Raw genomic sequence first — 7,500 nt, forward strand, 5'->3', positions numbered from 1 at the left:
TATATCGAATAGAGAGTGTTCTCCTCCTATTCGATTTTTTTTCTCTTTGAGGCGATTTTCGCATAGAGACGAGAGAAATACATACCACCTTCTCTCGCACCGAATCTTTCCGAGCTTTCATTTTCTGCAAGTCTACGCAAACACGATACGAACGAATTTTCGTTTCGCGTCGTGACATTGAAGCGATCTCAGATTAGGCGAGATCACCCGCTAAATTTAAGCATATTACTAAGCGGAGGAAAAGAAACTGACAAGGATTTCCTTAGTAACGGCGAGCGAACAGGAATTAGCCCAGCACTGAATCCCGCGGTTCCGCCGTTGGGAAATGTAGTGTTCGGGAGGATCTGATTGACCCGAGACGTCGAACCGCGTCCAAATCCATCTTGAATGGGGCCATGTACCCATAGAGGGTGCCAGGCCCATAGCGACCGGAACGCGTCCCGGGAGGATCTCTCCTTAGAGTCGGGTTGCTTGAGAGTGCAGCCCTAAGTTGGTGGTAAACCCCATCTAAGGCTAAATACAACCATGAGACCGATAGCGAACAAGTACCGTGAGGAAAAGTTGAAAAGAACTTTGAAGAGAGAGTTCAAGAGTACGTGAAACCGTTCAGGGGTAAACCTGAGAAACCCAAAAGATCGAATGGGGAGATTCATCGTCGACGGCGCCGGTTCCCGTTGATGAGCGATGCTCCGGGTGGGCCTTCGGGAGCTCACTAGCGAGGGCACGCCATCCTCGGTGTCGAACGCACCGGTGTCGTAGTCGTGCACTTCTCCCCTAGTAGAACGTCGCGACCCGTTGTGTGTCGGTCTACGGCCCGAGCGGGCGCCTGTCGCGTCGCTTCGGCGCACGCGTCAGACCCTCGGTCGCCCGGCCGACCGCACGACGGTACACGCACGGTATCGGGCCGCAACCAATCCATTCTCGAATGTGTGTGCGTCTAGACCGCCGCAAGCTTCGCCCTTACTCCGTAGTCTCGGACTTACGTTCCGTGCTCGGGTATGCGGCAGCTGTTAGCAGTGCGGATATCTTGGACTGGCCGAGTCTCGAATTACCGGTCGGCGACGCTATTGCTTTGGGTACTCTCAGGACCCGTCTTGAAACACGGACCAAGGAGTCTAACATGTGCGCGAGTCATTGGGACATTTGAAACCTAAAGGCGAAATGAAAGTGAAAATCGGCGTTCGCGTCGATGGAGGGAGGATGGGCCGCGCAACTATGCGGCCTCGCACTCCCGGGGCGTCTCGTTCTCATTGCGAGGAGAGGCGCACCTAGAGCGTACACGTTGGGACCCGAAAGATGGTGAACTATGCCTGGTCAGGACGAAGTCAGGGGAAACCCTGATGGAGGTCCGTAGCGATTCTGACGTGCAAATCGATCGTCGGAACTGGGTATAGGGGCGAAAGACTAATCGAACCATCTAGTAGCTGGTTCCCTCCGAAGTTTCCCTCAGGATAGCTGGCACTCGACCGTTCTCATCGAACGCGTGCGAGTCTCATCTGGTAAAGCGAATGATTAGAGGCCTTGGGGCCGAAACGACCTCAACCTATTCTCAAACTTTAAATGGGTGAGATCTCTGGCTTGCTTGGATCATGAAGCCACGAGATATTGGATCAGAGTGCCAAGTGGGCCAATTTTGGTAAGCAGAACTGGCGCTGTGGGATGAACCAAACGTGGAGTTAAGGCGCCTAAGTCGACGCTTATGGGATACCATGAAAGGCGTTGGTTGCTTAAGACAGCAGGACGGTGGCCATGGAAGTCGGAATCCGCTAAGGAGTGTGTAACAACTCACCTGCCGAAGCAACTAGCCCTGAAAATGGATGGCGCTGAAGCGTCGCGCCTATACTCCGCCGTCAGTGGCAAGTGGGAAGGCACGCGAGTCTCGCGATCTCCTCGCGGGATCCGGGACCGTCCTTCATGAAGCTCTGACGAGTAGGAGGGTCGCGGCGGTGTGCGCAGAAGGGTCTGGGCGCGAGCCTGCCTGGAGCCGCCGTCGGTGCAGATCTTGGTGGTAGTAGCAAATACTCCAGCGAGGCCCTGGAGGACTGACGTGGAGAAGGGTTTCGTGTGAACAGCCGTTGCACACGAGTCAGTCGATCCTAAGCCCTAAGAGAAATCCTATGCAGATGAGGTGTCCTAAGATCATACACAAAAATCGCAACAACAAATTGAGCGAAACATATATAATAATATATGAGCGAAAGATACACACCCATTGGGCGAAAGGGAATCCGGTTCCTATTCCGGAACCCGGCAGCGGAACCACATACCATTCGGGCCCTCGTAAGAGTGTTCGTCGGGGTAACCCAAAATGACCTGGAGACGCCGTCGGGAGATCCGGGAAGAGTTTTCTTTTCTGTATAAGCGTTCGAGTTCCCTGGAAACCTCTAGCAGGGAGATAGGGTTTGGAACGCGAAGAGCACCGCAGTTGCGGCGGTGTCCGGATCTTCCCCTCGGACCTTGAAAATCCAGGAGAGGGCCACGTGGAGGTGTCGCGCCGGTTCGTACCCATATCCGCAGCAGGTCTCCAAGGTAAAGAGCCTCTAGTCGATAGATTAATGTAGGTAAGGGAAGTCGGCAAATTGGATCCGTAACTTCGGAATAAGGATTGGCTCTGAGGAGCGGGGCGTGTCGGGCTTGGTCGGGAAGCGGGTTTGGCTGACGTGCCGGGCCTGGGCGAGCTGAACGGGACGCGGCGTATCTATCTCTCTCGGGAGTGGATATCGTCGCGCACCCCGGATCCGAGCTCGGTCCCGTGCCTTGGCCTCCCGCGGATCTTCCTTGCTGCGAGGCTTCCGTGGCGGTTATACCGTCGCGGTCGTTCTCTTCGGCCGCCATTCAACGCTCAGCTCAGAACTGGCACGGACTAGGGGAATCCGACTGTCTAATTAAAACAAAGCATTGCGATGGCCCCCAAGGGTGTTGACGCAATGTGATTTCTGCCCAGTGCTCTGAATGTCAACGTGAAGAAATTCAAAAAAGCGCGGGTAAACGGCGGGAGTAACTATGACTCTCTTAAGGTAGCCAAATGCCTCGTCATCTAATTAGTGACGCGCATGAATGGATTAACGAGATTCCCTCTGTCCCTATCTACTGAGTCCACAAGATGGCGGCATACTGAGAACACGCGTTCACGTCGCTCCGTACTTTATGTTCGAGTTCTTGCGGAAAAGCAAAGAAATCGGGCGAGAAAATAACGCGAAAGTGGAGTGAAAGTGCTTGAGAATTAAAGTAAGAATAAAGAACAGTGGAGATCGCTTTTATAGAAGCGTGAGTGGACAGAGAAAAACGTGGCTGAGGTTAGGGCAGAGTGGAAGACATCTTGAGACGCGCGACTGCAGCGCCGCCGCACGGGCTACTTGGTAACTGCGCGCCAACGTTCGTAAAGCAATACGCCGCGGGACTAGCGTCCGCGTTCGTAAAGCGATACGCCGAGGGACTCAGTGCAGGTGTTCGTGAAGCCGCTCGCAGCGGTACTTAGTGTATCCGCGTCCGCAAAGCAACACGCTGCGGTCTAAGTGCCACGTTCGTAAAGTGACACATCAGGACACTGCAAAAGTATCCAGTTTGAAACACAGAGAAGTGCTAGTGCAAGTGCTTGACTAGTGCCGCCATTACGCCTTCGGACTTAGTGTCTGTGCGCGTAAAACAATACGCCGCTGGACTTAGTCGCGTGCGAGCGAAAAGCAATACGCCGCTGGACTTGGTCGCGTACGAGCATAAAGCAATACGCCGCTGGACTTGGTAGCGTACGAGCATAAAGCAATACGCCGCTGGACTTGGTCGCGTGCGAGCGAAAAGCAATACGCCGCTGGACTTAGTCGCGTACAAACTGAAAGCAATACGCCGCTGGGACTTTGTCTCGAGCGAGTAAAAAAAAAAGCAATACGCCGTCGGACTTAGTGCCCGCGCGTATAGATAATAATAGTGGTGCAGTGCAAGCACAAGTGCTCGACCAGTGCCGCCGTTACGCCGTCGGACTTAGTATCTGTGCGCGTAAAACAATACGCCGCTGGGACTTAGTGTCTCAGCGCGCAAAACAACACGCCGCGGGGACTTACAAATATCAGAATGGCTACGAAGGGTCAATCCCCAACCGCTACAAAAGCAAGAGTGGTTCTCCAACCACTGAAAACGCAAAAGGTGGAGGGGAAAAGCCCGGTTCAGGAGAGAAAGAAGAGAACAGAGGAGAAAGAAAAAGGGGAAGAGGCGAAGCAGCAGCAATCGCCTGTAGCAGCAGACGAACCCCGCACTGTGCCAGATTTAAGAGCACAGGCAGGGGAAATAGAGAAGGGCGTATTAGCCTTCTGTCTGGACCCAAACAAGAAGGTTAACAAGGAGCAAACCGCAGCCATCATGCGGTATTTTCGGGACATGCGAGGGATAGTGGAAGAACTCTTACTCCACAACAGCTACCTCACCGGGAAGTTGGACCAGTGCACCGGCGCGGAAAAGAAAGAAACGGCGATACTGAGTGCCGTCAACAAGACGCTACAAACGAGCAAGCGGCTCGAAACGGCAGTCAAATCAAGGATGGAGCCTAGGCAGTCCTCCTACGCCGAAAAAGTCAAAATGAAGAATAGTATGGTGGGGCAAATCGCGGTCAAACCACCTACAAATGCGGTGATAATCCGGCCGGAGTCGTCAGACTCCGAGATAAAAACGAGTGAGGAAGCACGGGAGGCAGTCTTCACGCTGGTGAACCCACGCAAGAGAGGAATCCAGATCACCGCAGTGAAGAAAATCCGCGGAAACGGATTAGTCGTGGAAACGGCGAACCCCGAAGGCCTAAAAGCGTTCACGGAGAACGCCAAGCTAAAGGAAGCCGGCCTAAAAACCAGCACGCCGCAGAGGAGGCTGCCCAGGGTAATATTATATGATGTTCCACGGGAAATGCCGGAGAAGGAAATAATGGGCTGCATCAAGAAGCAGAACCAAGAAAGGCTAACAGATGAAGACGTCGGAGCCATCAAATTCTGCTTCAGAACAGGCCGCAAGGACTCCGAGGAAACTAACTGGGTACTGGAAGTGCCCCCCCCAGGTAAGAGACAAACTACTAACTGGCAAGATATTCATCTCGTGGAATGCTTGCCGGGTTCGGGATTACATAGCCGTCAGCCGCTGTTACAAGTGCCAAGGCTATGGGCACGTGGCAAAACACTGCCGCTTGGGCTATGGGATCTGCGCACATTGCGCGGAAAGCGGACATAGCACTAAAGAGTGCACGAACAAAAACAAGAACGCCGGCTGCGTCAACTGCAAGAAGGCAGGAAAAAAAAGGCGATCATGCGGCCTCTAACGTAGACTGCCCTATGTACAAGAAGGCGTTAGAAATAATTATCTCCCGTACTACGTATGAGTAAAGCCCCGAGCAAAATGGAAGAGGACACGGGGGTAGAAGGGGTATAAGGATCCTGCAGCACAATATGCAGCGTTCCAAAACTGTCCCCCACGAAATCAGGACACAGATGGAAGCTGATGGCGACGAAATCTTGCTAATGCAAGAGCCATACAGCATCGACGGAAAAATACCCGGACTCGGAACAGGAATCTCGATCGCCTGTCGGGGTTCGAAGGGTGACCCACCAATGGCAGCAGTAGGAGTTAAATCGAAGGAGCTAACGCCGCTCGAAATTGCCGGACTATGTACAACGCACTGCGCTTGTGTACAAGTAAGCGATGGAGAGACGGAGGTATACTTCGTCAGCCAGTACTTTCCGCCGACCGAGAATATCGAAGTCGGCCTCGAGCAATTAGACAAAGTACTGAATAGGCTTAGAGGGAAGAAAGCCATTATCGGCCTGGACTCCAACGCCAAATCTCCGCTGTGGTGCAGCAAGGACATCGACGACAGAGGTGAGGCCCTGGAGGCTGTCATCGCACAATACAACCTCCACATCCTCAACAAACCGGGACAGGCACACACATTTGAAACAACGAGAGGGCGATCGAACATAGACCTGACTATGGCGACTCCGGAAGCAATACCGCTCGTGAAGGAATGGAGAGTACACGAGGACGGAACCTCCAGCGATCACAGAATACTGGAGACCCGTCTTGATTTTAACGAGGGGAGTACTCCGCCGCAGCTTCAGGAAAGAATATACAACACTCGGCACGCCAACTGGGAGGTCTTTCAAAGAGTGATCATAGAGGAAAAGGCGACACTCCGAGAGACAAACCCCGGCAGCCGAACGAGGTTGAACGAATGGCCGAGCAGATGCAGGAAGTCCTCAGAAGAGCCTGCGATGCCGCCATTCCGAGGAAAAAATGGTATCATAGATCGGTGCCATGGTGGACGCCTGAGCTCACACGAGCAAAGAGGGAAGTCTACCGGGCAAGGAGGAAATACCAGGGGACCAGGGACCCCGCAACGAGGGAGCAGGAGAAGCTGCGGTATCGAGAAATCAGAAAGGAGTACGTAAAAGCAATCACCAGGACCAAAATACGCAGCTGGAGAGACTTTATAACCAAGGAGGGCAACGCAGAACCCTGGGGTATTGCCTACCGAACGACCACGGGCAAGCTAAGGAGGGAAGAAACAGTGTCGACTCTGCGGACGCCACAAGGGGAAACCTCCAACTGGCGAACTACTGCGGCGGCGATGCTGTCCGCCCTACTACCCGACGACGAGGAAGAAACGGACACGCCGGAGCAGACAGCGATCAGACGCGACAGTACAACCCCCCCGAACGTCGAGGACACCCCAGAGTTCCGCTACGAGGAACTCAGCGGCGCCGTAAAACGACTAACGAAGGGGAAATGTCCTGGACCTGACCGAGTCGAGGCCGAAGTAATTCAACGCGCCTGGGGCGGAATCCATCAGGAACTCCTCAGGCTCATGAATAGCTGCCTCACCTGGGGAGTCGTCCCGAAGGTTTGGAAATTGGGGAACGTCATCACTATCCCGAAGGGACCAGAACGGGATAAGAGTAGCCCGAAGTCTTACAGGCCGATTTGCCTACTATCGATGGTGGGCAAGCTACTGGAAAGGCTGATGGCTGCCAGGATGGCAACCGTATTCCACGACCACGCCTTAACGTCGGACCGGCAGTACGGCTTTCGCCCCGGACGATCCACAGTGGACGCGATCACAAAATTCCGCGAGATAGTCGAGCGAATGAGTGAGGAAAAGTACGTACTCGCAATCGCGCTCGACATATCAGGAGCATTCGATAACGTGTGGTGGCCCAACGTGATGCACGAGTTGAAGAGAAGAGACTGCCCCGCCAATCTATATCGACTGACGAGAAGCTACTTTTCGGACAGAGCCGTGCAAATCGCGGGGAAAAATGACACGGTCAGCAAGCCCGTTACGAAGGGTTGCCCGCAGGGGTCGGTACTGGGTCCAAGCTTCTGGAACCTAATATTCGACGACCTGCTAGCCGAACTCATGACAAGCGCGACAGAGTGCGAACCGATCGCGTACGCGGACGACATAGTGATCCTGGTCGCAGGAAACGCGAGAACCGAACTGCAAGCGAAGGGACAAGATATAGTCAC

The 7,500-nt window shown here is 53.8% G+C and overlaps 1 pseudogene; it reads left to right on the top strand.

Annotated features, from left to right (window-relative positions):
* Positions 1–183: 183 nt before the first annotated feature.
* Positions 184–3,128, top strand: LOC117215974 (annotated as a pseudogene).
* Positions 3,129–7,500: the final 4,372 nt, after the last annotated feature.

The sequence above is a fragment of the Bombus bifarius genome, unplaced genomic scaffold (assembly GCF_011952205.1).
Source record: "Bombus bifarius isolate JDL3187 unplaced genomic scaffold, Bbif_JDL3187 scf7180000009966_frag, whole genome shotgun sequence".
Taxonomy (NCBI): Eukaryota; Metazoa; Arthropoda; class Insecta; order Hymenoptera; family Apidae; genus Bombus; species Bombus bifarius.